Genomic DNA, 25,156 nt, shown 5'->3' with positions numbered 1-25,156 from the left:
TACTTGCATGTGACACTGGGCTTAGGATCTGCATAGGAAACACACACACAAGCACACACCTACCTTTGTTGCCTGCAGATGCCTCCTTGGCTGTCCCCAAACGGTATCAAACCAACACCCACGGGAAGCTGTAAGCATAGAGGACATGCCTGCACCCCATTGGACTTACCTGTGTGGGTTAAACCCGGGTTATTTGACAACCTATGGCGGTGATGGTTCTGCTCAGGCAGAGCAGTGCTGATGCTCCTCATAAAGCTGTCGCTGCTGTGAAGGTTCTAGGTGACATCACAAATCCCTATGGTTACATACACAACAAAGCTGGGTTGTTGTTGTTTACACTCTGCAAGGCCTGTGGAAGTGAGTGACATCATAGCACTGTAGTTCTGAGGGTTCTAGATGGATGCAACAATCTCCTGTTGCTTCTATGAAGGCCATAATAGACGACATCACCAAACAGCTCCATAGTCACATACACAGCAAAGGAGAGATGTTGTTTACACCTAGTGATGTCAGTGGTATTGAGTGACATCACAGCACAGTGCTAAGGCTCCTGGGCCTGGACACAGCAGCGGCTGCAATATCTCAACGGAGAATACGTTTATATATATGTGTGTGTGTGCGCGTATATATATATATATATATATATATATATATATATATATTTCTCCGCCGAAATCACTTTTAAACCCATTTCCACCTTTTTTTCCCTTCTCTTCCTCTTACTTTTTTTTCACGTTTTTTTACGTTTTTCTCCTTTTCGCCTCTTTTCTGGGCGTATTCTTCTTCTTTTTCTTCTTTTTTTTCGTCTAATGCATACCCCATCAGTGCAGCAATGCTTATTCAATACCGCCAGCAGATGGAGACACTGGGGGATAATTTTCTAAGGATTTATACTGATTTTTCCTGTCTGAATTTGTCGCACAGAAAGTTGCAGGCCAAATATGTGTGACATTTCTGCGACTTTAGCTTCTAGAGCATTTTTACAACATTATACATAGGTGCTGAATACATAAAAAGCGACTGTTCAGCGACAGACAAGTCGCATCGGCTGAAAGTAGGCCAGAATGTCAGTCCATGTTGGAGCAGGTTTAGATACAGTCTAAAGTATAGATCTCAAAGTCTGTGCACAGAATTTAGCAAGGGCCTCGCACCTTCTGATGCATCAGGTAGGTGCACAATAGCATAGCCTAACCCTCTGTACTTTGGTCTATATTGATGCGGGACATAGACAGCCAGCTGATGACCAATCCATTAGTGCAATGGATGGCTGGAAGCATTTGTCTTTGCCTTTGCAATACCACAGAAGCAATGCATGGTCAATGTACAGCAATGACACACCTGTGTGAACAGCCAGGAGACCCCCCCCCATGTTATGTTACATAGTTACATAGTTAGTACGGTCGAAAAAAGACATATGTCCATCAAGTTCAACCAGGGAATTAAGGGGTAGGGGTGTGGCGCGATATTGGGGAAGGGATGAGATTTTATATTTCTTCATAAGCATTAATCTTATTTTGTCAATTAGGAACATTCAGCACCCACCCGCTATCAAGGCAGCTGCCTATCATGTCATGCCCTACCTGCACAGGTGTGCTGGCTACTCAAATGATCCAATTAAGGAGGCCATTTAGTCAGCAGCAGCAGAAGTCCTGTGCCTGGACGCTCCAACAGCGGCCAGACACAAGCAGAAGCAGCAGAAGCAGCAGCAGCAGCACCTTTTGTTTTTTGGCTGCAGCAGCAGCAGCAAGGCCCACAGGGCTGGCTAGCTGGCTAGCCAGCAAGCAGGTAGCAATGAAAGTAGGAATCTTTCTTTTTAACCCTGTAAGGGGGTGGTGCACTGTACCCGAAGATACTGCCATATCGGGTCAATGCATAGGGCGACGGAAGCAAGCTTCGAAATCGGCCCCCGTTCTCAAAAATCCATTTAATATATGGTCCCCAGATAGGGGACGTATCAGATATTAAACTGATAAGAACAGATACTACACTTGATCTTAGCCAAAAGGCCGAGAAGCGATAACCGTGAAAGGGGCGGGCCCAACAAGGTCCCCTTCATGGGCACTATCACTGCTTGCTGTCAGGGAGGCTGCCAGACAATTTTCCATGCACACTCTGGGCTGGGGGGCAGTCAACCACCAGTACACACAGCAGAACCTAAACCCATACCATTATTGCTAAGCAGCAAGACAGGGGCCCATTGCACTCCCACGGGGCCTTTTTAAATGCAATCCATAACCCGGATTTGCCAGGAACCCTTCTTACTCCTCCTACTTGCATGTGACACTGGGCTTAGGATCTGCATAGGAAACACACACACAAGCACACACCTACCTTTGTTGCCTGCAGATGCCTCCTTGGCTGTCCCCAAACGGTATCAAACCAACACCCACGGGAAGCTGTAAGCATAGAGGACATGCCTGCACCCCATTGGACTTACCTGTGTGGGTTAAACCCGGGTTATTTGACAACCTATGGCGGTGATGGTTCTGCTCAGGCAGAGCAGTGCTGATGCTCCTCATAAAGCTGTCGCTGCTGTGAAGGTTCTAGGTGACATCACAAATCCCTATGGTTACATACACAACAAAGCTGGGTTGTTGTTGTTTACACTCTGCAAGGCCTGTGGAAGTGAGTGACATCATAGCACTGTAGTTCTGAGGGTTCTAGATGGATGCAACAATCTCCTGTTGCTTCTATGAAGGCCATAATAGACGACATCACCAAACAGCTCCATAGTCACATACACAGCAAAGGAGAGATGTTGTTTACACCTAGTGATGTCAGTGGTATTGAGTGACATCACAGCACAGTGCTAAGGCTCCTGGGCCTGGACACAGCAGCGGCTGCAATATCTCAACGGAGAATACGTTTATATATATGTGTGTGTGTGCGCGTATATATATATATATATATATATATATATATATATATATATATTTCTCCGCCGAAATCACTTTTAAACCCATTTCCACCTTTTTTTCCCTTCTCTTCCTCTTACTTTTTTTTCACGTTTTTTTACGTTTTTCTCCTTTTCGCCTCTTTTCTGGGCGTATTATTCTTCTTTTTCTTCTTTTTTTTCGTCTAATGCATACCCCATCAGTGCAGCAATGCTTATTCAATACCGCCAGCAGATGGAGACACTGGGGGATAATTTTCTAAGGATTTATACTGATTTTTCCTGTCTGAATTTGTCGCACAGAAAGTTGCAGGCCAAATATGTGTGACATTTCTGCGACTTTAGCTTCTAGAGCATTTTTACAACATTATACATAGGTGCTGAATACATAAAAAGCGACTGTTCAGCGACAGACAAGTCGCATCGGCTGAAAGTAGGCCAGAATGTCAGTCCATGTTGGAGCAGGTTTAGATACAGTCTAAAGTATAGATCTCAAAGTCTGTGCACAGAATTTAGCAAGGGCCTCGCACCTTCTGATGCATCAGGTAGGTGCACAATAGCATAGCCTAACCCTCTGTACTTTGGTCTATATTGATGCGGGACATAGACAGCCAGCTGATGACCAATCCATTAGTGCAATGGATGGCTGGAAGCATTTGTCTTTGCCTTTGCAATACCACAGAAGCAATGCATGGTCAATGTACAGCAATGACACACCTGTGTGAACAGCCAGGAGACCCCCCCCCCATGTTATGTTACATAGTTACATAGTTAGTACGGTCGAAAAAAGACATATGTCCATCAAGTTCAACCAGGGAATTAAGGGGTAGGGGTGTGGCGCGATATTGGGGAAGGGATGAGATTTTATATTTCTTCATAAGCATTAATCTTATTTTGTCAATTAGGAACATTCAGCACCCACCCGCTATCAAGGCAGCTGCCTATCATGTCATGCCCTACCTGCACAGGTGTGCTGGCTACTCAAATGATCCAATTAAGGAGGCCATTTAGTCAGCAGCAGCAGAAGTCCTGTGCCTGGACGCTCCAACAGCGGCCAGACACAAGCAGAAGCAGCAGAAGCAGCAGCAGCAGCACCACCTTTTGTTTTTTGGCTGCAGCAGCAGCAAGGCCCACAGGGCTGGCTAGCTGGCTAGCCAGCAAGCAGGTAGCAATGAAAGTAGGAATCTTTCTTTTTAACCCTGTAAGGGGGTGGTGCACTGTACCCGAAGATACTGCCATATCGGGTCAATGCATAGGGCGACGGAAGCAAGCTTCGAAATCGGCCCCCGTTCTCAAAAATCCATTTAATATATGGTCCCCAGATAGGGGACGTATCAGATATTAAACTGATAAGAACAGATACTACACTTGATCTTAGCCAAAAGGCCGAGAAGCGATAACCGTGAAAGGGGCGGGCCCAACAAGGTCCCCTTCATGGGCACTATCACTGCTTGCTGTCAGGGAGGCTGCCAGACAATTTTCCATGCACACTCTGGGCTGGGGGGCAGTCAACCACCAGTACACACAGCAGAACCTAAACCCATACCATTATTGCTAAGCAGCAAGACAGGGGCCCATTGCACTCCCACGGGGCCTTTTTAAATGCAATCCATAACCCGGATTTGCCAGGAACCCTTCTTACTCCTCCTACTTGCATGTGACACTGGGCTTAGGATCTGCATAGGAAACACACACACAAGCACACACCTACCTTTGTTGCCTGCAGATGCCTCCTTGGCTGTCCCCAAACGGTATCAAACCAACACCCACGGGAAGCTGTAAGCATAGAGGACATGCCTGCACCCCATTGGACTTACCTGTGTGGGTTAAACCCGGGTTATTTGACAACCTATGGCGGTGATGGTTCTGCTCAGGCAGAGCAGTGCTGATGCTCCTCATAAAGCTGTCGCTGCTGTGAAGGTTCTAGGTGACATCACAAATCCCTATGGTTACATACACAACAAAGCTGGGTTGTTGTTGTTTACACTCTGCAAGGCCTGTGGAAGTGAGTGACATCATAGCACTGTAGTTCTGAGGGTTCTAGATGGATGCAACAATCTCCTGTTGCTTCTATGAAGGCCATAATAGACGACATCACCAAACAGCTCCATAGTCACATACACAGCAAAGGAGAGATGTTGTTTACACCTAGTGATGTCAGTGGTATTGAGTGACATCACAGCACAGTGCTAAGGCTCCTGGGCCTGGACACAGCAGCGGCTGCAATATCTCAACGGAGAATACGTTTATATATATGTGTGTGTGTGCGCGTATATATATATATATATATATATATATATATATATATATATTTCTCCGCCGAAATCACTTTTAAACCCATTTCCACCTTTTTTTCCCTTCTCTTCCTCTTACTTTTTTTTCACGTTTTTTTACGTTTTTCTCCTTTTCGCCTCTTTTCTGGGCGTATTATTCTTCTTTTTCTTCTTTTTTTTCGTCTAATGCATACCCCATCAGTGCAGCAATGCTTATTCAATACCGCCAGCAGATGGAGACACTGGGGGATAATTTTCTAAGGATTTATACTGATTTTTCCTGTCTGAATTTGTCGCACAGAAAGTTGCAGGCCAAATATGTGTGACATTTCTGCGACTTTAGCTTCTAGAGCATTTTTACAACATTATACATAGGTGCTGAATACATAAAAAGCGACTGTTCAGCGACAGACAAGTCGCATCGGCTGAAAGTAGGCCAGAATGTCAGTCCATGTTGGAGCAGGTTTAGATACAGTCTAAAGTATAGATCTCAAAGTCTGTGCACAGAATTTAGCAAGGGCCTCGCACCTTCTGATGCATCAGGTAGGTGCACAATAGCATAGCCTAACCCTCTGTACTTTGGTCTATATTGATGCGGGACATAGACAGCCAGCTGATGACCAATCCATTAGTGCAATGGATGGCTGGAAGCATTTGTCTTTGCCTTTGCAATACCACAGAAGCAATGCATGGTCAATGTACAGCAATGACACACCTGTGTGAACAGCCAGGAGACCCCCCCCCCATGTTATGTTACATAGTTACATAGTTAGTACGGTCGAAAAAAGACATATGTCCATCAAGTTCAACCAGGGAATTAAGGGGTAGGGGTGTGGCGCGATATTGGGGAAGGGATGAGATTTTATATTTCTTCATAAGCATTAATCTTATTTTGTCAATTAGGAACATTCAGCACCCACCCGCTATCAAGGCAGCTGCCTATCATGTCATGCCCTACCTGCACAGGTGTGCTGGCTACTCAAATGATCCAATTAAGGAGGCCATTTAGTCAGCAGCAGCAGAAGTCCTGTGCCTGGACGCTCCAACAGCGGCCAGACACAAGCAGAAGCAGCAGAAGCAGCAGCAGCAGCACCACCTTTTGTTTTTTGGCTGCAGCAGCAGCAAGGCCCACAGGGCTGGCTAGCTGGCTAGCCAGCAAGCAGGTAGCAATGAAAGTAGGAATCTTTCTTTTTAACCCTGTAAGGGGGTGGTGCACTGTACCCGAAGATACTGCCATATCGGGTCAATGCATAGGGCGACGGAAGCAAGCTTCGAAATCGGCCCCCGTTCTCAAAAATCCATTTAATATATGGTCCCCAGATAGGGGACGTATCAGATATTAAACTGATAAGAACAGATACTACACTTGATCTTAGCCAAAAGGCCGAGAAGCGATAACCGTGAAAGGGGCGGGCCCAACAAGGTCCCCTTCATGGGCACTATCACTGCTTGCTGTCAGGGAGGCTGCCAGACAATTTTCCATGCACACTCTGGGCTGGGGGGCAGTCAACCACCAGTACACACAGCAGAACCTAAACCCATACCATTATTGCTAAGCAGCAAGACAGGGGCCCATTGCACTCCCACGGGGCCTTTTTAAATGCAATCCATAACCCGGATTTGCCAGGAACCCTTCTTACTCCTCCTACTTGCATGTGACACTGGGCTTAGGATCTGCATAGGAAACACACACACAAGCACACACCTACCTTTGTTGCCTGCAGATGCCTCCTTGGCTGTCCCCAAACGGTATCAAACCAACACCCACGGGAAGCTGTAAGCATAGAGGACATGCCTGCACCCCATTGGACTTACCTGTGTGGGTTAAACCCGGGTTATTTGACAACCTATGGCGGTGATGGTTCTGCTCAGGCAGAGCAGTGCTGATGCTCCTCATAAAGCTGTCGCTGCTGTGAAGGTTCTAGGTGACATCACAAATCCCTATGGTTACATACACAACAAAGCTGGGTTGTTGTTGTTTACACTCTGCAAGGCCTGTGGAAGTGAGTGACATCATAGCACTGTAGTTCTGAGGGTTCTAGATGGATGCAACAATCTCCTGTTGCTTCTATGAAGGCCATAATAGACGACATCACCAAACAGCTCCATAGTCACATACACAGCAAAGGAGAGATGTTGTTTACACCTAGTGATGTCAGTGGTATTGAGTGACATCACAGCACAGTGCTAAGGCTCCTGGGCCTGGACACAGCAGCGGCTGCAATATCTCAACGGAGAATACGTTTATATATATGTGTGTGTGTGCGCGTATATATATATATATATATATATATATATATATATATATATTTCTCCGCCGAAATCACTTTTAAACCCATTTCCACCTTTTTTTCCCTTCTCTTCCTCTTACTTTTTTTTCACGTTTTTTTACGTTTTTCTCCTTTTCGCCTCTTTTCTGGGCGTATTATTCTTCTTTTTCTTCTTTTTTTTCGTCTAATGCATACCCCATCAGTGCAGCAATGCTTATTCAATACCGCCAGCAGATGGAGACACTGGGGGATAATTTTCTAAGGATTTATACTGATTTTTCCTGTCTGAATTTGTCGCACAGAAAGTTGCAGGCCAAATATGTGTGACATTTCTGCGACTTTAGCTTCTAGAGCATTTTTACAACATTATACATAGGTGCTGAATACATAAAAAGCGACTGTTCAGCGACAGACAAGTCGCATCGGCTGAAAGTAGGCCAGAATGTCAGTCCATGTTGGAGCAGGTTTAGATACAGTCTAAAGTATAGATCTCAAAGTCTGTGCACAGAATTTAGCAAGGGCCTCGCACCTTCTGATGCATCAGGTAGGTGCACAATAGCATAGCCTAACCCTCTGTACTTTGGTCTATATTGATGCGGGACATAGACAGCCAGCTGATGACCAATCCATTAGTGCAATGGATGGCTGGAAGCATTTGTCTTTGCCTTTGCAATACCACAGAAGCAATGCATGGTCAATGTACAGCAATGACACACCTGTGTGAACAGCCAGGAGACCCCCCCCCCATGTTATGTTACATAGTTACATAGTTAGTACGGTCGAAAAAAGACATATGTCCATCAAGTTCAACCAGGGAATTAAGGGGTAGGGGTGTGGCGCGATATTGGGGAAGGGATGAGATTTTATATTTCTTCATAAGCATTAATCTTATTTTGTCAATTAGGAACATTCAGCACCCACCCGCTATCAAGGCAGCTGCCTATCATGTCATGCCCTACCTGCACAGGTGTGCTGGCTACTCAAATGATCCAATTAAGGAGGCCATTTAGTCAGCAGCAGCAGAAGTCCTGTGCCTGGACGCTCCAACAGCGGCCAGACACAAGCAGAAGCAGCAGAAGCAGCAGCAGCAGCACCACCTTTTGTTTTTTGGCTGCAGCAGCAGCAAGGCCCACAGGGCTGGCTAGCTGGCTAGCCAGCAAGCAGGTAGCAATGAAAGTAGGAATCTTTCTTTTTAACCCTGTAAGGGGGTGGTGCACTGTACCCGAAGATACTGCCATATCGGGTCAATGCATAGGGCGACGGAAGCAAGCTTCGAAATCGGCCCCCGTTCTCAAAAATCCATTTAATATATGGTCCCCAGATAGGGGACGTATCAGATATTAAACTGATAAGAACAGATACTACACTTGATCTTAGCCAAAAGGCCGAGAAGCGATAACCGTGAAAGGGGCGGGCCCAACAAGGTCCCCTTCATGGGCACTATCACTGCTTGCTGTCAGGGAGGCTGCCAGACAATTTTCCATGCACACTCTGGGCTGGGGGGCAGTCAACCACCAGTACACACAGCAGAACCTAAACCCATACCATTATTGCTAAGCAGCAAGACAGGGGCCCATTGCACTCCCACGGGGCCTTTTTAAATGCAATCCATAACCCGGATTTGCCAGGAACCCTTCTTACTCCTCCTACTTGCATGTGACACTGGGCTTAGGATCTGCATAGGAAACACACACACAAGCACACACCTACCTTTGTTGCCTGCAGATGCCTCCTTGGCTGTCCCCAAACGGTATCAAACCAACACCCACGGGAAGCTGTAAGCATAGAGGACATGCCTGCACCCCATTGGACTTACCTGTGTGGGTTAAACCCGGGTTATTTGACAACCTATGGCGGTGATGGTTCTGCTCAGGCAGAGCAGTGCTGATGCTCCTCATAAAGCTGTCGCTGCTGTGAAGGTTCTAGGTGACATCACAAATCCCTATGGTTACATACACAACAAAGCTGGGTTGTTGTTGTTTACACTCTGCAAGGCCTGTGGAAGTGAGTGACATCATAGCACTGTAGTTCTGAGGGTTCTAGATGGATGCAACAATCTCCTGTTGCTTCTATGAAGGCCATAATAGACGACATCACCAAACAGCTCCATAGTCACATACACAGCAAAGGAGAGATGTTGTTTACACCTAGTGATGTCAGTGGTATTGAGTGACATCACAGCACAGTGCTAAGGCTCCTGGGCCTGGACACAGCAGCGGCTGCAATATCTCAACGGAGAATACGTTTATATATATGTGTGTGTGTGCGCGTATATATATATATATATATATATATATATATATATATATATATATTTCTCCGCCGAAATCACTTTTAAACCCATTTCCACCTTTTTTTCCCTTCTCTTCCTCTTACTTTTTTTTCACGTTTTTTTACGTTTTTCTCCTTTTCGCCTCTTTTCTGGGCGTATTATTCTTCTTTTTCTTCTTTTTTTTCGTCTAATGCATACCCCATCAGTGCAGCAATGCTTATTCAATACCGCCAGCAGATGGAGACACTGGGGGATAATTTTCTAAGGATTTATACTGATTTTTCCTGTCTGAATTTGTCGCACAGAAAGTTGCAGGCCAAATATGTGTGACATTTCTGCGACTTTAGCTTCTAGAGCATTTTTACAACATTATACATAGGTGCTGAATACATAAAAAGCGACTGTTCAGCGACAGACAAGTCGCATCGGCTGAAAGTAGGCCAGAATGTCAGTCCATGTTGGAGCAGGTTTAGATACAGTCTAAAGTATAGATCTCAAAGTCTGTGCACAGAATTTAGCAAGGGCCTCGCACCTTCTGATGCATCAGGTAGGTGCACAATAGCATAGCCTAACCCTCTGTACTTTGGTCTATATTGATGCGGGACATAGACAGCCAGCTGATGACCAATCCATTAGTGCAATGGATGGCTGGAAGCATTTGTCTTTGCCTTTGCAATACCACAGAAGCAATGCATGGTCAATGTACAGCAATGACACACCTGTGTGAACAGCCAGGAGACCCCCCCCCCCATGTTATGTTACATAGTTACATAGTTAGTACGGTCGAAAAAAGACATATGTCCATCAAGTTCAACCAGGGAATTAAGGGGTAGGGGTGTGGCGCGATATTGGGGAAGGGATGAGATTTTATATTTCTTCATAAGCATTAATCTTATTTTGTCAATTAGGAACATTCAGCACCCACCCGCTATCAAGGCAGCTGCCTATCATGTCATGCCCTACCTGCACAGGTGTGCTGGCTACTCAAATGATCCAATTAAGGAGGCCATTTAGTCAGCAGCAGCAGAAGTCCTGTGCCTGGACGCTCCAACAGCGGCCAGACACAAGCAGAAGCAGCAGAAGCAGCAGCAGCAGCACCACCTTTTGTTTTTTGGCTGCAGCAGCAGCAAGGCCCACAGGGCTGGCTAGCTGGCTAGCCAGCAAGCAGGTAGCAATGAAAGTAGGAATCTTTCTTTTTAACCCTGTAAGGGGGTGGTGCACTGTACCCGAAGATACTGCCATATCGGGTCAATGCATAGGGCGACGGAAGCAAGCTTCGAAATCGGCCCCCGTTCTCAAAAATCCATTTAATATATGGTCCCCAGATAGGGGACGTATCAGATATTAAACTGATAAGAACAGATACTACACTTGATCTTAGCCAAAAGGCCGAGAAGCGATAACCGTGAAAGGGGCGGGCCCAACAAGGTCCCCTTCATGGGCACTATCACTGCTTGCTGTCAGGGAGGCTGCCAGACAATTTTCCATGCACACTCTGGGCTGGGGGGCAGTCAACCACCAGTACACACAGCAGAACCTAAACCCATACCATTATTGCTAAGCAGCAAGACAGGGGCCCATTGCACTCCCACGGGGCCTTTTTAAATGCAATCCATAACCCGGATTTGCCAGGAACCCTTCTTACTCCTCCTACTTGCATGTGACACTGGGCTTAGGATCTGCATAGGAAACACACACACAAGCACACACCTACCTTTGTTGCCTGCAGATGCCTCCTTGGCTGTCCCCAAACGGTATCAAACCAACACCCACGGGAAGCTGTAAGCATAGAGGACATGCCTGCACCCCATTGGACTTACCTGTGTGGGTTAAACCCGGGTTATTTGACAACCTATGGCGGTGATGGTTCTGCTCAGGCAGAGCAGTGCTGATGCTCCTCATAAAGCTGTCGCTGCTGTGAAGGTTCTAGGTGACATCACAAATCCCTATGGTTACATACACAACAAAGCTGGGTTGTTGTTGTTTACACTCTGCAAGGCCTGTGGAAGTGAGTGACATCATAGCACTGTAGTTCTGAGGGTTCTAGATGGATGCAACAATCTCCTGTTGCTTCTATGAAGGCCATAATAGACGACATCACCAAACAGCTCCATAGTCACATACACAGCAAAGGAGAGATGTTGTTTACACCTAGTGATGTCAGTGGTATTGAGTGACATCACAGCACAGTGCTAAGGCTCCTGGGCCTGGACACAGCAGCGGCTGCAATATCTCAACGGAGAATACGTTTATATATATGTGTGTGTGTGCGCGTATATATATATATATATATATATATATATATATATATATATATATATTTCTCCGCCGAAATCACTTTTAAACCCATTTCCACCTTTTTTTCCCTTCTCTTCCTCTTACTTTTTTTTCACGTTTTTTTACGTTTTTCTCCTTTTCGCCTCTTTTCTGGGCGTATTATTCTTCTTTTTCTTCTTTTTTTTCGTCTAATGCATACCCCATCAGTGCAGCAATGCTTATTCAATACCGCCAGCAGATGGAGACACTGGGGGATAATTTTCTAAGGATTTATACTGATTTTTCCTGTCTGAATTTGTCGCACAGAAAGTTGCAGGCCAAATATGTGTGACATTTCTGCGACTTTAGCTTCTAGAGCATTTTTACAACATTATACATAGGTGCTGAATACATAAAAAGCGACTGTTCAGCGACAGACAAGTCGCATCGGCTGAAAGTAGGCCAGAATGTCAGTCCATGTTGGAGCAGGTTTAGATACAGTCTAAAGTATAGATCTCAAAGTCTGTGCACAGAATTTAGCAAGGGCCTCGCACCTTCTGATGCATCAGGTAGGTGCACAATAGCATAGCCTAACCCTCTGTACTTTGGTCTATATTGATGCGGGACATAGACAGCCAGCTGATGACCAATCCATTAGTGCAATGGATGGCTGGAAGCATTTGTCTTTGCCTTTGCAATACCACAGAAGCAATGCATGGTCAATGTACAGCAATGACACACCTGTGTGAACAGCCAGGAGACCCCCCCCCCCATGTTATGTTACATAGTTACATAGTTAGTACGGTCGAAAAAAGACATATGTCCATCAAGTTCAACCAGGGAATTAAGGGGTAGGGGTGTGGCGCGATATTGGGGAAGGGATGAGATTTTATATTTCTTCATAAGCATTAATCTTATTTTGTCAATTAGGAACATTCAGCACCCACCCGCTATCAAGGCAGCTGCCTATCATGTCATGCCCTACCTGCACAGGTGTGCTGGCTACTCAAATGATCCAATTAAGGAGGCCATTTAGTCAGCAGCAGCAGAAGTCCTGTGCCTGGACGCTCCAACAGCGGCCAGACACAAGCAGAAGCAGCAGAAGCAGCAGCAGCAGCACCACCTTTTGTTTTTTGGCTGCAGCAGCAGCAAGGCCCACAGGGCTGGCTAGCTGGCTAGCCAGCAAGCAGGTAGCAATGAAAGTAGGAATCTTTCTTTTTAACCCTGTAAGGGGGTGGTGCACTGTACCCGAAGATACTGCCATATCGGGTCAATGCATAGGGCGACGGAAGCAAGCTTCGAAATCGGCCCCCGTTCTCAAAAATCCATTTAATATATGGTCCCCAGATAGGGGACGTATCAGATATTAAACTGATAAGAACAGATTTTTTTTGATTGAAAGAGCTTTATTTTCCGTTCAGTCATTACAAGTCGTACAATAAATTACAGTCACACAAAGCATGATAGTACAATACACAGCAAAGGTTCCCTAAGCTATACATCGCACACCATGCTACTCTAACATTCAGCTCAATCCTGCAATATAAAGGCACAAGAGATCAAACAAAAACCAAATAATACAATCTGTGATCGGGGTAGGGGTGTGGGCGACTATGTGGGGGTAGGGAGGGGGCGGATCACAGGGCCAAACTGTTGGGCTGTATCTTCAGGGAGACATGGGAGAAGGAGAGGGGTCTTCACTCCTCTTCTTCCTCATCAACGGCCGAGCTGTCCAAGATGGAATAGTCTCTAAGCAGGTTCTTGATGAACCTGCGGCAGTCCCGGACGGACATGTTTTCCCTGTTGATCACGAGGCGGTTCCTGGCAAGCCACACTGCGTCCTTAAAACAGTTCATAAGGCGCCAGGCCTCCTGGATGGCCTCCACGTCGTGGGTCCCAGGGAACAGGCCGTAAAGCACCGAATGGTACGATAGGCAGCTCCTGGGCACTGAGTCTCTGAGTTCCTGTTCTAGGGCGTCCAACAGACCCTGTGCAAAGGGGCACTGCCAAAACACGTGGAAAGATGTTTCCTCCACGTAGGGGCAACGGGGGCAGTACCGGGTCTTGCACAGGTTGCGGGCATGCATGAATGACCTGAGAGAGAGACCTCCCATGACGGCCATCCACGACAAGTCCTTGTGTCCATTGGTAAGCCGCTTTGAGGCCACATTGTTCCAAACTGTCTCTGCAGTGGCTGCGGGGAGTCCCGGAACCAGCTCGGTCGAGTCCTTAGCTCGGATGAGCTTGTGGATTGTCTTTGGCTTCCATAGGTCTGGTTTCAGTCCTTCCAGCTGGTGCTCCCTCACAAACCGGACAACATCCCCATAGAACCAGGGAGTGTTCCAGTTGTAAGGGATGGAGCTGTCCCACTTGTCCCAGCCCAGCTGTCTCCAGAGGGGCATGAGAAGCAAGCGAGACATGGACCTGCCCGCTGAGCCAGTCTTTTCTACAAGAGTCCGCTGCACCGTGACACATGCAAAGGAGGCCCTCAGCAGAGCGGGGATGTCGGGTATTCCCTTCCCACCCTTGCGGGGTTCCTTGTACATCACGGTCCTCTTGACTCTGTCCATTTTGCCCCAGACGAAGCCAAACACTGTCCGGGTGATGGCCTTGCAAACGGTGGTATGGGGAGGCCAGGCCTGTGCGGTATATTGGAGCACAGGCAAAACTTCACTCCGCAGGACAAGTGCCTTGCCTTCCATCGTGAGCTTTCTGGAGCTCCACAGTCCGATCTTCGAGTTTATCCTTCCTAGTCGGTCTTGCCAAGACTTAAGGGCCGCTCCTTCCTTCCCGAACCAGACTCCAAGAATTTGAATGAAGTCCGGCTTAATAGTAAAGGGGAAGGGGGCGGAAGAAGCCAGGTGCCACTCCCCGAAGAGCATGGCCTCCGACTTCCCGCAGTTGACTTTTGCCCCCGAAGCTCTGCCGAAGTCCTCGCAGGTCCGGACGAGTGCAGTCACCGAACGCTGGTCAGCGCAGAAGACGGTCACGTCGTCCATGTAGAGCGAGCACTTGACCTCGTGGCGATCTGGTCCTGGTGCGGTGATCCCTCTGATCTCTCCATTCTGCCGGATAGTCTCAGCGAAGAGCTCTATAACACAAACAAAAAGGAGAGGTGAAAGAGGGCAGCCTTGTCTAACCCCTGAAAGAATAGAAAAGGGGTCAGTCTTCCAGCCGTTCACCAACACCGTGCTGTAAATGTCAAAATACATAACGTTAACAAAAGAGCAAAACATCTTCCCCAGACCCAGCCTGCGCAAAACCCTGTCCATGAATGCGTGGGAGACACGGTCGAACGCCTTCTCCTGATCTAAGCTGACCAGGGCGGCGCGGCCCCCGCGGTCCTGGATGTAATGGACCGTGTCTCTCACAAGGGCAAGGCTGTCGGCAATCCTGCGGCCAGGAATGCTGCAGGTCTGGTCCGGATGGACGATCTGCCCCATGACAGGTTTCAGCCTGTTGGCCAGCACCTTGGCGAGGATCTTGTAGTCCACGTTCAGGAGAGAGATGGGACGCCAGTTTTTCAGGTCACATCTCTCCCCCTTCCGCTTATACAAGATCGTGATCATCCCTTCCCTCAACGACGGAGGCATTCTGCCCCCCACCACCATCTCCTCGTACACCTCCAACAGGTCCGGACAGATCAGGTCACCCAGCGCTACGTAGAGCTCGGCCGGGAGACCGTCACTGCCCGGGGTCCTGCCGGGCTTAAAGGATTTAGCGGCAGAGAGCAGCTCCCCCACCGTCAAGGGATCGTCCATAGCCGCCGCACCTGCGGGATCAACAACGTTAGTGACACCTGACAGGAACCTCTCGGCGGCTTCGGGGTCGGATGACTTGGGGGCGTAGAGGTTGCTGTAGAAGTCGTGGACGACCCCCATCACTTCCTCCTTGCCGCTCCTCATGTGTCCGGTCTCATCTCGTAGCTCAGTCAGGGGCGTGTGGCCGGCATGGAGCTTCCTGAAAAAGAAAGAGTTACATTTCTCACCCTTCTCCAGGTTCTCCACCTTGGAACGAAAGACGATTCGCTTGGATTCCTCCTCAAAGTGCCTTTTCAAGCTCTTTTTGGTCTCCTCCAGCTCCTCCCTGACGTCCCAGCCACACTGGAGCAGGTCCTGCAGGGACCGCAGCTCGCGCTGCAGTTTCCTCAAGTCCCACTTCTTCGCACACGCCTGTTGTCTGCCTTTTGCCTGAAAGAAACAACGGAATTCGACTTTAACATATTCCCACCAATCGCTGATGCACTTGAACAGACATTTGTCATTTCGCCATACAAGGTAAGCATCCCTAAGTTCCTCCATGACCTCCCTCTGCTCCAACAGGGCACAATTCAACTTCCAGGAGCCCGGGCCAGGTGGGAATCCATGGCCCAGAGTCCCCCGGAATCGAATGGCCCTGTGGTCAGAGAAGAAGCAGGGGACCATAGAGTACGACACCTTTCTGACTGCTCTCGAAGTGAAGATGAAGTCTATCCGAGAACGGAGCGAGCCATCGGGGCGGCTCCACGTATAGTTTACGGAGCCGTTCCCGATGGACCCGACAACGTCCTGCAAGGATGCCTCCGTCACCATCTCAATCAGCAGTTTAGACGTCACGTCCAGGTTGGCGGATGTGCCAGAACTGCGCCCATCCACCTCAATGGGGCAGTTGAAGTCACCACCCAACACTACTGCTCTAGTGGTGGCGAGTTCAGCCCGCAGGGCCTGGAGAGCCTCCAGTCGGACATCCCTCTCAGGGGAGGCATACACGTTGATGAGCCGCACGGGCTCACCCGCCCAGGAACCGTCTGCGACAAGAAGTCTGCCACAGACGAGCTCCCGGACGGAATCAAGTGCAAAGTTACCTCCCCTGATCAGGATGGCCACCCCCGCAGACCTATTGTCGCCCCCACCAGACCAGTAGGAAGGGCCGTGAGGCCACTGCCTGGCCAGATGGTTGTAAGACCTAGAAGCAGACAAAGCACATTCCTGCAACATGTAAACATCACACCTCTGGGAATCTAAGAACGTAAGAACAGTCTGAAATCTAAACCAAGCTCTAATACTCCTCACATTAATGCAGAAGATGTTGAGATCAGCCATGGGAATAAAAAGAGAGGTTAGTTCTGATACTAGTTACCAGTCTGGTCGGACGGGTCCTCTTCTCTGGCGCCTGTCGGCTCCTGTGGCTTCTCGTAGCGCCCTTCCAAGAACTCGTCGTAGACCGTGTTGGACGGAGTGTCCAGGATTTTCTTAACCTCTGGGTCCTGCAGCAGCTCCTCCATAGATTGAGCTTGGACTGGCTCTGCTTGGACCTGCTCCACTTGGGCCTGCTCCATCACCTCCTCTCCTTCTGAAGCCTCAAGGCTCTCGCAGACCTGCTCCATCTCCTCCTCCTCATCTGAAGCTTGAGGGGTCTCGCAGGTCTCGATTATCTTTCTTTTGTGGGACTCTTCTGATACGTTGTCCCTTCCTTTCCTCTTCCTCTGTATGGTACCTGGGGGAGGAAGCACAGGAAAGTCCTCCGAAGGGCGGGCACCAGCAGCTGGAGGGGGGTTAGGTGCTGCTGGGCCAGGAGAGAAAGGAGGCTGGGTGGGGCGGGGGGCAGGAGAGAGTGCCCGGGCAGGGGAGGACGGGGCAGGGGTGGGCCGGGCAGGGGAGGACGGGGCAGGGGTGGGCCGGGCAGGGGAGGACGGGGCAGGGGTGGGCCGGGGTGGGGTACGGGGGGCAGGGGTGGGCCGGGGTGGGGTACGGGGGGCAGGGGTGGGGCGGGATGGGGCAGGAGGGGCAGGGGTGGGACGGGATGGGGCAGGGGTGGGACGGGATGGGGCAGGGGTGGGGGTGGGGCGGGATGGGGCAGGAGATGGGGCGGGAGGGGTAGGGGATGGGGCGGAAGGGGCAGGGGAGGGGCGGGACGGGGCAGGGGTGGTGGCTTTCGCCTTCTTACCCTCCTTGGTCGGCTTGGCCATCCGTGGTGTTGGCTCCGGAGCTGGGGCTGGCTTCGGTGCTCTCGCTGCCACAGATGCCCATGTTCTCTCCCTCTGGGGGCAGTCCTTGTAGCTGTGGGCTGCCAGTCCGCAGAGGTTGCAGGTCTTGCTCTTGGGGCAGTCCTTGGTCGTGTGACCTGTCACACGGCAATACCTGCAGGCATCCTCCGTACAGTCCTTGCCCTCGTGGCCCATCTTGCCACATCTCCTGCAGGTCTGCGGCATGTCCGGGTAGAAGATAAGTCCTGTGGAGTTGCCCAAGGAAAATGTCGTTGGCAGGTGCTGTAGTCCGTCTGGAGAAGCAGGGTTCTTGTTGAGTCTGACGACCACAGACCACTTGCAGGTCCAGTATCCGAGTGAGTTCAGGATGCGGGTGGGCTCCCTCACCACGGTGCAGAAGCGCTTCAGGAAGGTCGAGATGTCCGTGCCTGGGGTGTGTGGGTTCCGCATTGAGACCGTCACCCGCCTCTCCTCTCTTTGAATAAGGCAGTTGCCCACAAAGCGAGAGAAAGGGGATTCGGGACTCGCCGCTTTCACCACCTCCCAGTATCTTCTACAGGTCCCAATGGTGGCAAAGGTGATGTAGAAGATTCCCGAAAAGAAGGTTGCTATTCCCAGGGTGTCAGCCGTGGGGAAGCCTTGATCCGCCAGCATCTTCTTGCAGAACACGTCGTGGGACATGTCCGGCACCCTTCCGTCCACGGGCTTGAGCTTCAAGGCAACAGTCTGCCTCATCCAGGGCTCCAGGGTTGGAGCTTCCAGGTTAGGAATTCTGCCGCCCTTCTGCCTTGCCGTGGTGGAGGTTGAAGCTTGCTGTGGTTGGGGCTGGACCTCCAGGCCTTGCCCTGCAGCCTCCTGGGTGGACTTGCTGGTTGAGGCCATGGCTTCTTCCAGCAGGCTCTTTTCCGCTTCCTTGCTTGCTTGTGGAGAGAGGCTTCGCAAAGTCTTCTTTCCCGGGTGGGAGGAGCTATGCAGATCCGGTCCCGGTGGGAGGAGCTATGCAAATCCTTCTCCAGAGGCAGCGAGTTTCTTCGAAAAGATTCTGCGCCGCCTTCCTCTTCGCCGCTGTTCCGGAATTCACCGCCGATTCCCTTCTTCCAGGTTCTTCGTCGGCTTCTTCCGGAGCTGCAGTCTTCAAGATCTTCTCCTTCTTCAGATGTTCCGAGGCAGGCAGGAGACGATCTTCAGGTGGTATGCTCTAGAGAAATGCGGTTCTAATAAGAACGAAAAGTACTGCAATCGTACTACGCAAAATCTCTACCACAATGCTTGGAGTTCTTCAGACCGTAGCGATCATGGTATCTCCCCTGCCAGGTAATCTGTTCTGATAAGAACAGATACTACACTTGATCTTAGCCAAAAGGCCGAGAAGCGATAACCGTGAAAGGGGCGGGCCCAACAAGGTCCCCTTCATGGGCACTATCACTGCTTGCTGTCAGGGAGGCTGCCAGACAATTTTCCATGCACACTCTGGGCTGGGGGGCAGTCAACCACCAGTACACACAGCAGAACCTAAACCCATACCATTATTGCTAAGCAGCAAGACAGGGGCCCATTGCACTCCCACGGGGCCTTTTTAAATGCAATCCATAACCCGGATTTGCCAGGAACCCTTCTTACTCCTCCTACTTGCATGTGACACTGGGCTTAGGATCTGCATAGGAAACACACACACAAGCACACACCTACCTTTGTTGCCTGCAGATGCCTCCTTGGCTGTCCCCAAACGGTATCAAACCAACACCCACGGGAAGCTGTAAGCATAGAGGACATGCCTGCACCCCATTGGACTTACCTGTGTGGGTTAAATCCGGGTTATTTGACAACCTATGGCGGTGATGGTTCTGCTCAGGCAGAGCAGTGCTGATGCTCCTCATAAAGCTGTCGCTGCTGTGAAGGTTCTAGGTGACATCACAAATCCCTATGGTTACATACACAACAAAGCTGGGTTGTTGTTGTTTACACTCTGCAAGGCCTGTGGAAGTGAGTGACATCATAGCACTGTAGTTCTGAGGGTTCAAGATGGATGCAACAATCTCCTGTTGCTTCTATGAAGGCCGTAATAGACGACATCACCAAACAGCTCCATAGTCACATACACAGCAAAGGAGAGATGTTGTTTACACCTAGTGATGTCAGTGGTATTGAGTGACATCACAGCACAGTGCTAAGGCTCCTGGGCCTGGACACAGCAGCGGCTGCAATATCTCAACGGAGAATACGTTTATATCTATGTGTGTGTGTGCGCATATATATATATATATATATATATATATATATATATATTTCTCCGCCGAAATCACTTTTAAACCCATTTCCACCTTTTTTTCCCTTCTCTTCCTCTTACTTTTTTTTCACGTTTTTTTACGTTTTTCTCCTTTTCGCCTCTTTTCTGGGCGTATTATTCTTCTTTTTCTTCTTTTTTTTCGTCTAATGCATACCCCATCAGTGCAGCAATGCTTATTCAATACCGCCAGCAGATGGAGACACTGGGGGATAATTTTCTAAGGATTTATACTGATTTTTCCTGTCTGAATTTGTCGCACAGAAAGTTGCAGGCCAAATATGTGTGACATTTCTGCGACTTTAGCTTCTAGAGCATTTTTACAACATTATACATAGGTGCTGAATACATAAAAAGCGACTGTTCAGCGACAGACAAGTCGCATCGGCTGAAAGTAGGCCAGAATGTCAGTCCATGTTGGAGCAGGTTTAGATACAGTCTAAAGCATAGATCTCAAAGTCTGTGCACAGAATTTAGCAAGGGCCTCGCACCTTCTGATGCATCAGGTAGGTGCACAATAGCATAGCCTAACCCTCTGTACTTTGGTCTATATTGATGCGGGACATAGACAGCCAGCTGATGACCAATCCATTAGTGCAATGGATGGCTGGAAGCATTTGTCTTTGCCTTTGCAATACCACAGAAGCAATGCATGGTCAATGTACAGCAATGACACACCTGTGTGAACAGCCAGGAGACCCCCCCCCCCATGTTATGTTACATAGTTACATAGTTAGTACGGTCGAAAAAAGACATATGTCCATCAAGTTCAACCAGGGAATTAAGGGGTAGGGGTGTGGCGCGATATTGGGGAAGGGATGAGATTTTATATTTCTTCATAAGCATTAATCTTATTTTGTCAATTAGGAACATTCAGCACCCACCCGCTATCAAGGCAGCTGCCTATCATGTCATGCCCTACCTGCACAGGTGTGCTGGCTACTCAAATGATCCAATTAAGGAGGCCATTTAGTCAGCAGCAGCAGAAGTCCTGTGCCTGGACGCTCCAACAGGGGCCAGACACAAGCAGAAGCAGAAGCAGCAGAAGCAGCAGAAGCAGCAGCAGCACCACCTTTTGTTTTTTGGCTGCAGCAGCAGCAAGGCCCACAGGGCTGGCTAGCTGGCTAGCCAGCAAGCAGGTAGCAATGAAAGTAGGAATCTTTCTTTTTAACCCTGTAAGGGGGTGGTGCACTGTACCCGAAGATACTGCCATATCGGGTCAATGCATAGGGCGACGGAAGCAAGCTTCGAAATCGGCCCCCGTTCTCAAAAATCCATTTAATATATGGTCCCCAGATAGGGGACGTATCAGATATTAAACTGATAAGAACAGATACTACACTTGATCTTAGCCAAAAGGCCGAGAAGCGATAACCGTGAAAGGGGCGGGCCCAACAAGGTCCCCTTCATGGGCACTATCACTGCTTGCTGTCAGGGAGGCTGCCAGACAATTTTCCATGCACACTCTGGGCTGGGGGGCAGTCAACCACCAGTACACACAGCAGAACCTAAACCCATACCATTATTGCTAAGCAGCAAGACAGGGGCCCATTGCACTCCCACGGGGCCTTTTTAAATGCAATCCATAACCCGGATTTGCCAGGAACCCTTCTTACTCCTCCTACTTGCATGTGACACTGGGCTTAGGATCTGCATAGGAAACACACACACAAGCACACACCTACCTTTGTTGCCTGCAGATGCCTCCTTGGCTGTCCCCAAACGGTATCAAACCAACACCCACGGGAAGCTGTAAGCATAGAGGACATGCCTGCACCCCATTGGACTTACCTGTGTGGGTTAAATCCGGGTTATTTGACAACCTATGGCGGTGATGGTTCTGCTCAGGCAGAGCAGTGCTGATGCTCCTCATAAAGCTGTCGCTGCTGTGAAGGTTCTAGGTGACATCACAAATCCCTATGGTTACATACACAACAAAGCTGGGTTGTTGTTGTTTACACTCTGCAAGGCCTGTGGAAGTGAGTGACATCATAGCACTGTAGTTCTGAGGGTTCAAGATGGATGCAACAATCTCCTGTTGCTTCTATGAAGGCCGTAATAGACGACATCACCAAACAGCTCCATAGTCACATACACAGCAAAGGAGAGATGTTGTTTACACCTAGTGATGTCAGTGGTATTGAGTGACATCACAGCACAGTGCTAAGGCTCCTGGGCCTGGACACAGCAGCGGCTGCAATATCTCAACGGAGAATACGTTTATATCTATGTGTGTGTGTGCGCATATATATATATATATATATATATATATATATATATATATATATATTCTCCGCCGAAATCACTTTTAAACCCATTTCCACCTTTTTTTCCCTTCTCTTCCTCTTACTTTTTTTTCACGTTTTTTTACGTTTTTCTCCTTTTCGCCTCTTTTCTGGGCGTATTATTCTTCTTTTTCTTCTTTTTTTTCGTCTAATGCATACCCCATCAGTGCAGCAATGCTTATTCAATACCGCCAGCAGATGGAGACACTGGGGGATAATTTTCTAAGGATTTATACTGATTTTTCCTGTCTGAATTTGTCGTACAGAAAGTTGCAGGCCAAATATGTGTGACATTTCTGCGACTTTAGCTTCTAGAGCATTTTTACAACATTATACATAGGTGCTGAATACATAAAAAGCGACTGTTCAGCGACAGACAAGTCGCATCGGCTGAAAGTAGGCCAGAATGTCAGTCCATGTTGGAGCAGGTTTAGATACAGTCTAAAGCATAGATCTCAAAGTCTGTGCACAGAATTTAGCAAGGGCCTCGCACCTTCTGATGCATCAGGTAGGTGCACAATAGCATAGCCTAACCCTCTGTACTTTGTTCTATATTGATGCGGGACATAGACAGCCAGCTGATGACCAATCCATTAGTGCAATGGATGGCTGGAAGCATTTGTCTTTGCCTTTGCAATACCACAGAAGCAATGCATGGTCAATGTACAGCAATGACACACCTGTGTGAACAGCCAGGAGACCCCCCCCCCCATGTTATGTTACATAGTTACATAGTTAGTACGGTCGAAAAAAGACATATGTCCATCAAGTTCAACCAGGGAATTAAGGGGTAGGGGTGTGGCGCGATATTGGGGAAGGGATGAGATTTTATATTTCTTCATAAGCATTAATCTTATTTTGTCAATTAGGAACATTCAGCACCCACCCGCTATCAAGGCAGCTGCCTATCATGTCATGCCCTACCTGCACAGGTGTGCTGGCTACTCAAATGATCCAATTAAGGAGGCCATTTAGTCAGCAGCAGCAGAAGTCCTGTGCCTGGACGCTCCAACAGGGGCCAGACACAAGCAGAAGCAGAAGCAGCAGAAGCAGCAGCAGCACCACCTTTTGTTTTTTGGCTGCAGCAGCAGCAAGGCCCACAGGGCTGGCTAGCTGGCTAGCCAGCAAGCAGGTAGCAATGAAAGTAGGAATCTTTCTTTTTAACCCTGTAAGGGGGTGGTGCACTGTACCCGAAGATACTGCCATATCGGGTCAATGCATAGGGCGACGGAAGCAAGCTTCGAAATCGGCCCCCGTTCTCAAAAATCCATTTAATATATGGTCCCCAGATAGGGGACGTATCAGATATTAAACTGATAAGAACAGATACTACACTTGATCTTAGCCAAAAGGCCGAGAAGCGATAACCGTGAAAGGGGCGGGCCCAACAAGGTCCCCTTCATGGGCACTATCACTGCTTGCTGTCAGGGAGGCTGCCAGACAATTTTCCATGCACACTCTGGGCTGGGGGGCAGTCAACCACCAGTACACACAGCAGAACCTAAACCCATACCATTATTGCTAAGCAGCAAGACAGGGGCCCATTGCACTCCCACGGGGCCTTTTTAAATGCAATCCATAACCCGGATTTGCCAGGAACCCTTCTTACTCCTCCTACTTGCATGTGACACTGGGCTTAGGATCTGCATAGGAAACACACACACAAGCACACACCTACCTTTGTTGCCTGCAGATGCCTCCTTGGCTGTCCCCAAACGGTATCAAACCAACACCCACGGGAAGCTGTAAGCATAGAGGACATGCCTGCACCCCATTGGACTTACCTGTGTGGGTTAAATCCGGGTTATTTGACAACCTATGGCGGTGATGGTTCTGCTCAGGCAGAGCAGTGCTGATGCTCCTCATAAAGCTGTCGCTGCTGTGAAGGTTCTAGGTGACATCACAAATCCCTATGGTTACATACACAACAAAGCTGGGTTGTTGTTGTTTACACTCTGCAAGGCCTGTGGAAGTGAGTGACATCATAGCACTGTAGTTCTGAGGGTTCAAGATGGATGCAACAATCTCCTGTTGCTTCTATGAAGGCCGTAATAGACGACATCACCAAACAGCTCCATAGTCACATACACAGCAAAGGAGAGATGTTGTTTACACCTAGTGATGTCAGTGGTATTGAGTGACATCACAGCACAGTGCTAAGGCTCCTGGGCCTGGACACAGCAGCGGCTGCAATATCTCAACGGAGAATACGTTTATATCTATGTGTGTGTGTGCGCATATATATATATATATATATATATATATATATATATATATATATTTCTCCGCCGAAATCACTTTTAAACCCATTTCCACCTTTTTTTCCCTTCTCTTCCTCTTACTTTTTTTTCACGTTTTTTTACGTTTTTCTCCTTTTCGCCTCTTTTCTGGGCGTATTATTCTTCTTTTTCTTCTTTTTTTTCGTCTAATGCATACCCCATCAGTGCAGCAATGCTTATTCAATACCGCCAGCAGATGGAGACACTGGGGGATAATTTTCTAAGGATTTATACTGATTTTTCCTGTCTGAATTTGTCGTACAGAAAGTTGCAGGCCAAATATGTGTGACATTTCTGCGACTTTAGCTTCTAGAGCATTTTTACAACATTATACATAGGTGCTGAATACATAAAAAGCGACTGTTCAGCGACAGACAAG

The 25,156-nt window shown here is 48.5% G+C and overlaps 7 non-coding genes and 2 pseudogenes across 7 annotated transcripts; all 9 read right to left on the bottom strand.

Moving 5' to 3' along the window:
• Positions 1-1,827: 1,827 nt before the first annotated feature.
• On the bottom strand, positions 1,828-2,018 carry LOC130311331 (U2 spliceosomal RNA). Its single transcript, XR_008859738.1, has one exon. It is a non-coding gene; the product is annotated as a U2 spliceosomal RNA (small nuclear RNA).
• Positions 2,019-4,100: 2,082 nt separating this feature from the next.
• On the bottom strand, positions 4,101-4,291 carry LOC130311330 (U2 spliceosomal RNA). The gene has a single exon (XR_008859737.1). It is a non-coding gene; the product is annotated as a U2 spliceosomal RNA (small nuclear RNA).
• A 2,080-nt stretch (positions 4,292-6,371) lies between these two features.
• On the bottom strand, positions 6,372-6,562 carry LOC130311328 (U2 spliceosomal RNA). Its single transcript, XR_008859736.1, has one exon. It is a non-coding gene; the product is annotated as a U2 spliceosomal RNA (small nuclear RNA).
• Positions 6,563-8,642: 2,080 nt separating this feature from the next.
• LOC130311327 (U2 spliceosomal RNA) lies at positions 8,643-8,833 on the bottom strand. Its single transcript, XR_008859735.1, has one exon. It is a non-coding gene; the product is annotated as a U2 spliceosomal RNA (small nuclear RNA).
• A 2,085-nt stretch (positions 8,834-10,918) lies between these two features.
• Positions 10,919-11,109, bottom strand: LOC130311326 (U2 spliceosomal RNA). The gene has a single exon (XR_008859734.1). It is a non-coding gene; the product is annotated as a U2 spliceosomal RNA (small nuclear RNA).
• Positions 11,110-13,196: 2,087 nt separating this feature from the next.
• LOC130311339 (U2 spliceosomal RNA) lies at positions 13,197-13,372 on the bottom strand (annotated as a pseudogene).
• Positions 13,373-19,135: 5,763 nt separating this feature from the next.
• Positions 19,136-19,305, bottom strand: LOC130311342 (U2 spliceosomal RNA; annotated as a pseudogene).
• Positions 19,306-21,394: 2,089 nt separating this feature from the next.
• On the bottom strand, positions 21,395-21,585 carry LOC130311325 (U2 spliceosomal RNA). Its single transcript, XR_008859733.1, has one exon. It is a non-coding gene; the product is annotated as a U2 spliceosomal RNA (small nuclear RNA).
• A 2,087-nt stretch (positions 21,586-23,672) lies between these two features.
• On the bottom strand, positions 23,673-23,863 carry LOC130311324 (U2 spliceosomal RNA). Its single transcript, XR_008859732.1, has one exon. It is a non-coding gene; the product is annotated as a U2 spliceosomal RNA (small nuclear RNA).
• Positions 23,864-25,156: the final 1,293 nt, after the last annotated feature.

The sequence above is a fragment of the Hyla sarda genome, unplaced genomic scaffold (genome assembly GCF_029499605.1).
Source record: "Hyla sarda isolate aHylSar1 unplaced genomic scaffold, aHylSar1.hap1 scaffold_1624, whole genome shotgun sequence".
Classification (NCBI taxonomy): domain Eukaryota; kingdom Metazoa; phylum Chordata; class Amphibia; order Anura; family Hylidae; genus Hyla; species Hyla sarda.
This window is presented reverse-complemented; position numbering and strand designations above follow the sequence as displayed.